The sequence below is a fragment of the Protobothrops mucrosquamatus genome, unplaced genomic scaffold, assembly GCF_001527695.2.
Source record: "Protobothrops mucrosquamatus isolate PMUCROS unplaced genomic scaffold, P.Mucros_1.0 scaffold_276, whole genome shotgun sequence".
NCBI classification, from domain to species: Eukaryota; Metazoa; Chordata; class Lepidosauria; order Squamata; family Viperidae; genus Protobothrops; species Protobothrops mucrosquamatus.
Genome location: NW_015386352.1, coordinates 701,134 through 710,091, shown reverse-complemented (window position 1 = coordinate 710,091; position 8,958 = coordinate 701,134).

The following is an 8,958-nucleotide window of genomic DNA, read 5'->3' as shown; positions in this document are numbered from 1 at the left end:
ATTGCACCTCCTGGAACCAATTAAGGATGAGTACCAAAGTACCACTGTACTGCATACAGTCTACTAGTTAGGTTCTTGGAAAGCTGAAAAGAATGAAGGTAACTGGAAACTATATAGCAAGTCACATTTTGTGATCTATTGCAATTAGATATGCATCAACATATTACATTGGAAATGCTATTATTTATTAAAAATAATTAATTCTTTATATATAAAATATATAATGTGCAAGTAAGCACTGATCTAAAAAGCATAATGATTTTTATTATAGAATTTATAGATAATTCCTTTCTGTGGTGATGAAACAAATAAGATATGTACTATGAAAAGCATAACTTTTGAAGAACAGACTATTGGCTAGTAAAAACTCAGAATTAAAAAAAAAAGGACAAAGGTAGAAATCTGAATTTGGTCCATTTTCCATCTTTTGCCATTAGGGAACATTCTGGATTGATGATCTAATGTTGGAATCTTTTAGTCATATGCTGGTTATAACATAAAATGTTTTGGAAATATACTCTAGAGGTAAAATTCTGGTATGCCTTGTGAATCTGTGTGTCGTAAAACATATGGATATCTTAAACATCTGTACATTTAGATACTCAGCCAGATAGGAAGTTATTTCTTTACTCTACATCTTTTTAACATAAAATGAGACTGATGATTGGAATAAAATAATGGAATGAGAAAAGCATATATGGATCACTATGAACATAGGATGACTCAATAATTTTCAATTTGATAATCTTTCCAAAAAGGGCTCCAATAATTGTTTATCTTGCCTTGCCTGAAAGATTAGAGTACTTTTTATTCAGTGTCAAGTATCCATTTCTATACAATTCTGAAATAGTAGTAGTTTCCATACTAAGGAGTCATTTGTTGCTTCAACAGGCCTTAGGATTGCCTCCCCTCTAACAATTTTTGGGTTGTTTTGAGCTGATGAGTGTGAATTTAAATGTAAGTCATTAGCTGCAGTAAAGAGAGATGGTTTGTGGATAGCTACTGCTCTTATAAATACATTTCTGTGTTAAAAATTCAGAAACTGTTATTCTTAAGATAAATAGTTTCTTAAAGGGGTAAAGTCCTTCACTCACTATAAGATGTCTGGCTTGGTGAGCAGGAAGTTTGCATGTTAAGATGACATAAGCATTGTTTGCCACTGAGTTCTAAAGATTATTACACACACACACACACACACACATACACACACACTGCTATAGTGCACCTCACCTTCGAATAAAGAGATTTTTCAATGGCGATACTGGATGTTCCAAGCTTTGCTTACTGCACATGTCTACTTATAGACATCTTTATTTTTTCTTCCAAATTATGCATGTCTTTTATTTGCAGAGTTTGTCACTAAACAAGAAAAAGACTTTCTGATTTACATTAAAAAATATATTGCACTATGTACTCCGTGGCAAGCTGAACAATATGTTGATATTGTATTTTTGGAAGATTTATACATTCAGTTGTTTCACATCATAGCACTCAACTACATAGTATTGTTTGTATCTATGGATAAATAGATCAGCTGAATTATTAAAATACAGAAGTCTAAAAAATATGACAGGTCGACCAATATAAATTAAGTAAAATAACTTATACACTTCAAAGAAAAAAAATGGATGAGAATCATTAGAAACTGAGAACTGAAAGAGATACAAATTTGGATGAAGTCAACCGTATAAGGATGTAAAAGAAGATTTGCTGGATCACACCAAAGATCTGTCTAGCTTCCAGTTATCAATGGTGGTCACACAATGTCTGTAGGTATAATTGTGGAGCAGGGCATAAGAACAGTATTGTTCTGCAGGAAATATTACAAATAGCATGTAGCCATCAAACTCCAGGGCCACCAGTTGGAGGCAGTGAGGTTGTTAAAGTGTTAGACATGGACCAAGAAGTCTAAAACTCAAGTTTCCACTGGCTGACTTTAGGCCAAACATTCGCTGTCTCTCTCTCACACACATACAAAATAAATTGTTGTTGTGGGAGGATGTGTCTCTGAGGGATGGCAAAATATAAATAAATACTTTATAAGGGTGGCACTTTTACTTCAGCAGGAGAAGAAAATTTGGAAGGCTTAACACCAGAGTCTTTCAGAAGATCCAGCAGAGCAGATTTCTACACCATATGCTAAAAACTCAGTCTCAAATAATATTTTGTGAATAGCTGCATGAGTGTCCACCCATAGAAATTTTTTCCATTGATACACCTACAGGAATTACTTTAGAGACCTCTTGTGGGTGTTGTTATGGCTCTGGGCTTGGGTTGTTTGTTGGGATGTTTGTTTTCTCAGCTGCTATGTACTTTAATTTTTGTGTAAGTATTTTTTTATTATTATTCACCCCTCCAGACTCATTGATATCGGTGGTTATATAAATTGATTAATAAATATAAAATTTTGCCTGCAGTTTAATACCCGTACAGAAGTTTATTCTGAATAAGGGTAGCATTTCAATTAGTAATTTCATTCAAAAAAAGCAGCTTATTTCATTTACTGTTTAGTTTACTAAACTCAGAGGGTGAAATATTTGGAACTGTCTATATTTCTCAATGAAATGTTAGTACAAGAAAAAGTGCAGATTACAGTCAGCTGTTATCATGTGTAGCAATGGCATTTTGTTTTAAGCATGGGAGTTACTGTGTCAGCTTGTGGCAATTCTCCAGGTCTCCAACTAAGGACAATTCAAACAATGCTGCTAAAGAAACATGCAAGTTCTTCCTCCAGACAAAGTCAGCACAATGACACAAACACTTCTAGGGTAGAAATTGTATTATCTTGATGGATCCTGTCTTTTTTAGCTGATTTTCAAAGAAGTAAATTTAGCAACCTTGGTTAATGGAAAATTTTGGAAAATGTTATATGACAAGATGGGTTTTTATTAGAAATGTAACACTTTCATAATTTTGTGGATACAAATTATGATGAGAAATAATTATGTTTACCATTAAAATATTTTTATTCTGTCAAAGTAAAGACAAAAAGAAAATTATATAATCAAACAAAATAATTTAACATTGAAATTTATGTAAAGGAAAGAAGAAAATGTTTCCTATTAAAGAATGAGCAAGTTGCTGCTATTAGCATACAGTACCTAAGAAAATAAGTAATATACCTTAGAGCGAATGTATGTCTAATCTCCAGGGAAACAGATGCTCTGAATGCTGTATGTTTTTGCAGTTTGTGCAGTCTTGCATTATGCTATCATTCTATGTTAAAACAAAGGAAACAATAAGAAGGGAACATACTTTTTTCTCCTGAAATAGGACCTCAGTATTACAAAGCTTTGAACAGGCAATTTTTTTGCATGTCTTGTGGTGTACTAACCAGTTGATCATTTTTGAAAACAAGAACACAATGGAGTTTTAATGTTTGATGTCATGCATAAATATAACAAAAGCATACCCTAGTTCTTCACAAACATGTCCCTGGTCTATTCCAGAATAAGAATAAGATGAAATTACTCAGAAAATCTTAGGACACTGAGTGTAGGGAAAAAAGCCTTTATTTTTCTGAAGAAAAGTTTGATCAGATGCCTTTGGAAAGTCCCACTGCTACTCCCCATCAAGACAGAATTATCTGAAGGGTTGGGTGCAGGCCAAGAGAAAGGTGATGAAATGTGCATCATGATAGAAACCCAATGACTTACATTCTTGGGTCTGATGTATGAAAATGTGAAGTTGGCCTCATGATGTCACTAAATTTCTCATTGCTGATAGCTACAGACACCTATGGTTGAGATGCCTATTTTTCTTTGAAACTGGACATCATTGTAACAGTGCTATCACAATTAACAATTTCTGTTTGTGGAGGTGTATAAAGATGCCCTGAAGAAGGATTTCAGCGATTTAGCCCTGGAAGAGAGAGGAAAGAGAAATAAATTCAAGGTTGTTCCACCTTGGTATAAGTGGGAAGAAAAGAAATCTGTCAGCTCTCAAGATTCTGTTATTGTACCCTTCAACAATAAGTATCTACTCTTTCCTGAAAATATGACACTATAGTATCTACTCTTTCCTGAAAATATGACACTGGTTGATTTTTTTAATTAAAAAAAGTAAGTGGTTTTAGAACCATCTGAATAAATGGCCATAATGATGATATTATCCATTCAGAGATATTATGGGCCATGTCTCTCAACTTCTTCCAATCCTGTACTACTTGCTTGAGTTTCTCTATGCTCTGGTTGGTGTCAGCTCGGATGGTGTCCAGCCATCGTATTCTTTGATGGCCTGGTCTCCTTTTACTACTAACTTTTTCCAACATAATTGCTTTCTCCAGTGAATTCCTGCCATTATCTGGCCATTCTCATACTGTTGTTGCAGCAAATTCTGTATGTTAGTTAAACACTAATTCAGGCCTCTTATCCAAGGACACATCTATGTTTTCATATATATTGGCCAACAAACAATTGAATAGAATATTTTAACACCTGAGATTTATAAAGACATTGCTTGCATTTCATCTGTTGCACTTATCTACTTGAAACATGGTAAATATACTTTTCTGAAAGATGTAAGTTGTATCTACTTTCAATGATTCATGTGCCTCAAATTCATTCTGTTCTTTCAAAAGTTTTTTTTTTAAGTTACAGACACTTGTGGTTTCTCATGCTAATCAATGCAAGGCAGGAAGTCTCAGTTCCTCAAATCTTGCTTTGGATTTAATCATAACCCCTTGAATTATTATTCTGAGTTTAGTCAGGCTTTTTCTAATGTGGTGTTGAAATCTGCCTTGAAATTTCTCAGAGGTTTTCATTTCCCATAAGACTTTTCTAGTTCTTTAAAATCTTATTCTCAGAGCTTGAAGCATTGTTCTCTTTTGCTGGAATGGCAGAAAAATAGGCCGCCTTAAAGAAGTACTCAGTTCCATTTCAACAACAATGTAGAATAGGAGTTCTGTCCACATCAGAAGTGGTGGATGGATACTTTTTAAGTATTGCCCTATCTGTTAATGTGAAATTTCTACATTAAATAATTCTTCGTGTTGGATCCTTGTTATGAAGAAGAAGAAGAAGAAGAAGAAGAAGAAGAAGAAGAAGAAGAAGAAGAAGAAGAAGAAGAAGAAGAAGAAGNATTGCACCTCCTGGAACCAATTAAGGATGAGTACCAAAGTACCACTGTACTGCATACAGTCTACTAGTTAGGTTCTTGGAAAGCTGAAAAGAATGAAGGTAACTGGAAACTATATAGCAAGTCACATTTTGTGATCTATTGCAATTAGATATGCATCAACATATTACATTGGAAATGCTATTATTTATTAAAAATAATTCATTCTTTATATATAAAATATATAATGTGCAAGTAAGCACTGATTTAAAAAGCATAATGATTTTTATTATAGAATTTATAGATAATTCCTTACTTTCTGTGGTGATGAAACAAATAAGATATGTACTATGAAAAGCATAACTTTTGAAGAACAGACTATTGGCTAGTAAAAACTCAGAATTAAAAAAAAAGGACAAAGGTAGAAATCTGAATTTGGTCCATTTTCCATCTTTTGCCATTAGGGAACATTCTGGATTGATGATCTAATGTTGGAATCTTTTAGTCATATGCTGGTTATAACATAAAATGTTTTGGAAATATACTCTAGAGGTAAAATTCTGGTATGCCTTGTGAATCTGTGTGTCGTAAAACATATGGATATCTTAAACATCTGTACATTTAGATACTCAGCCAGATAGGAAGTTATTTCTTTACTCTACATCTTTTTAACATAAAATGAGACTGATGATTGGAATAAAATAATGGAATGAGAAAAGCATATATGGATCACTATGAACATAGGATGATTCAATAATTTTCAATTTGATAATCTTTCCAAAAAGGGCTCCAATAATTGTTTATCTTGCCTTGCCTGAAAGATTAGAGTACTTTTTATTCAGTGTCAAGTATCCATTTCTATACAATTCTGAAATAGTAGTAGTTTCCATACTAAGGAGTCATTTGTTGCTTCAACAGGCCTTAGGATTGCCTCCCCTCTAACAATTTTTGGGTTGTTTTGAGCTGATGAGTGTGAATTTAAATGTAAGTCATTAGCTGCAGTAAAGAGAGATGGTTTGTGGATAGCTACTGCTCTTATAAATACAATTCTGTGTTAAAAATTCAGAAACTGTTATTCTTAAGATAAATAGTTTCTTAAAGGGGTAAAGTCCTTCACTCACTATAAGATGTCTGGCTTGGTGAGCAGGAAGTTTGCATGTTAAGATGACATAAGCATTGTTTGCCACTGAGTTCTAAAGATTATTACAAACATACACCCACACACACACATACACCCACACTGCTATAGTGCACCTCACCTTCGAATAAAGAGATTTTTCAATGGCGATACTGGATGTTCCAAGCTTTGCTTACTGCACATAGACATCTTTATTTTTTCTTATAGACATCTTTATTTTTTACTCCAAATTATGCATGTCTTTTATTTGCAGAGTTTGTCACGAAACAAGAAAAAGACTTTCTGATTTACATTAAAAAAAATATATTGCACTATGTACTCCATGGCAAGCTGAACAATATGTTGATATTGTATTTTTGGAAGATTTATACATTCAGTTGTTTCACATCATAGCACTCAACTACATAGTATTGTTTGTATCTATGGATAAATAGATCAGCTGAATTATTAAAATACAGAAGTCTAAAAAATATGACAGGTCGACCAATATAAATTAAGTAAAATAACTTATACACTTCAAAGAAAAAAAATGGATGAGAATCATTAGAAACTGAGAACTGAAAGAGATACAAATTTGGATGAAGTCAACCGTATAAGGATGTAAAAGAAGATTTGCTGGATCACACCAAAGATCTGTCTAGCTTCCAGTTATCAATGGTGGTCACACAATGTCTGTAGGTATAATTCTGGAGCAGGGCATAAGAACAGTATTGTTCTGCAGGAAATATTACAAATAGCATGTAGCCATCAAACTCCAGGGCCACCAGTTGGAGGCAGTGAGGTTGTTAAAGTGTTAGACATGGACCAAGAAGTCTAAAACTCAAGTTTCCACTGGCTGACTTTAGGCCAAACATTCGCTGTCTCTCTCTTACACACATACAAAATAAATTGTTGTTGTGGGAGGATGTGTCTCTGAGGGATGGCAAAATATAAATAAATACTTTATAAGGGTGGCACTTTTACTTCAGCAGGAGAAGAAAATTTGGAAAGCTTAACACCAGAGTCTTTCAGAAGATCCAGCAGAGCAGATTTCTACACCATATGCTAAAAACTCAGTCTCAAATAATATTTTGTGAATAACTGCATGAGTGTCCACCCATAGCAATTTTTTCCACTGATACACCTACAGGAATTACTTTAGAGACCTCTTGTGGGTGTTGTTATGGCTCTGGGCTTGGGTTGTTTGTTGGGATGTTTGTTTTCTCAGCTGCTATGTACTTTAATTTTTGTGTAAGTATTTTTTTATTATTATTCACCCCTCCAGACTCATTGATATCGGTGGTTATATAAATTGATTAAATAAATATAAAATTTTGCCTGCAGTTTAATACCCGTACAGAAGTTTATTCTGAATAAGGGTAGCATTTCAATTAGTAATTTCATTCAAAAAAAGCAGCTTATTTCATTTACTGTTTAGTTTACTAAACTCAGAGGGTGAAATATTTGGAACTATCTATATTTCTCAATGAAATGTTAGTACAAGAAAAAGTGCAGATTACAGTCAGCTGTTATCATGTGTAGCAATGGCATTTTGTTTTAAGCATGGGAGTTACTGTGTCAGCTTGTGGCAATTCTCCAGGTCTCCAACTAAGGACAATTCAAACAATGCTGCTAAAGAAACATGCAAGTTCTTCCTCCAGACAAAGTCATCACAATGACACAAACACTTCTAGGGTAGAAATTGTATTATCTTGATGGATCCTGTCTTTTTTAGCTGATTTTCAAAGAAGTAAATTTAGCAATCTTGGTTAATGGAAACTTTTGGAAAATGTTATATGACAAGATAGGTTTTTATTAGAAATGTAACACTTTCATAATTTTGTGGATACAAATTATGATGAGAAATAATTATGTTTACCATTAAAATATTTTTATTCTGTCAAAGTAAAGACAAAAAGAAAATTATATAATCAAACAAAATAATTTAACATTGAAATTTATGTAAAGGAAAGAAGAAAATGTTTCCTATTAAAGAATGAGCAAGTTGCTGCTATTAGCATACAGTACCTAAGAAAATAAGTAATATACCTTAGAGCAAATGTATGTCTAATCTCCAGGGAAACAGATGCTCTGAATGCTGTATGTTTTTGCAGATTTGTGCAGTCTTGCATTATGCTATCATTCTATGTTAAAACAAAGGAAACAATAAGAAGGGAACATACTTTTTTCTCCTGAAATAGGACCTCAGTATTACAAAGCTTTGAACAGGCAATTTTTTTGCATGTCTTGTGGTGTACTAACCAGTTGATCATTTTTGAAAACAAGAACACAATGGAATTTTAATGTTTGATGTCATGCATAAATATAACAAAAGCATACCCTAATTCTTCACAAACATGTCCCTGGTCTATTCCAGAATAAGAATAAGATGAAATTACTCAGAAAAACCTAGGACACTGAGTGTAGGAAAAAAAGCCTTTATATTTCTGAAGAAAAGTTTGATCAGATGCCTTTGGAAAGTCCCACTGCTACTCCCCATCAAGACAGAATTATCTGAAGGGTTGGGTGCAGGCCAAGAGAAAGGTGATGAAATGTGCATCATGATAGAAACCCAATGACTTACATTCTTGGGTCTGATGTATGAAAATGTGAAGTTGGCCTCATGATGTCACTAAATTTTTCATTGCTGATAGCTACAGACACCTATGGTTGAGATGCCTATTTTTCTTTGAAACTGGACATCATTGTAACAGTGCTATCACAATTAACAATTTCTGTTTGTGGAGGTGTATAAAGATGCCCTGAAGAAGGATTTCAGCGATTTA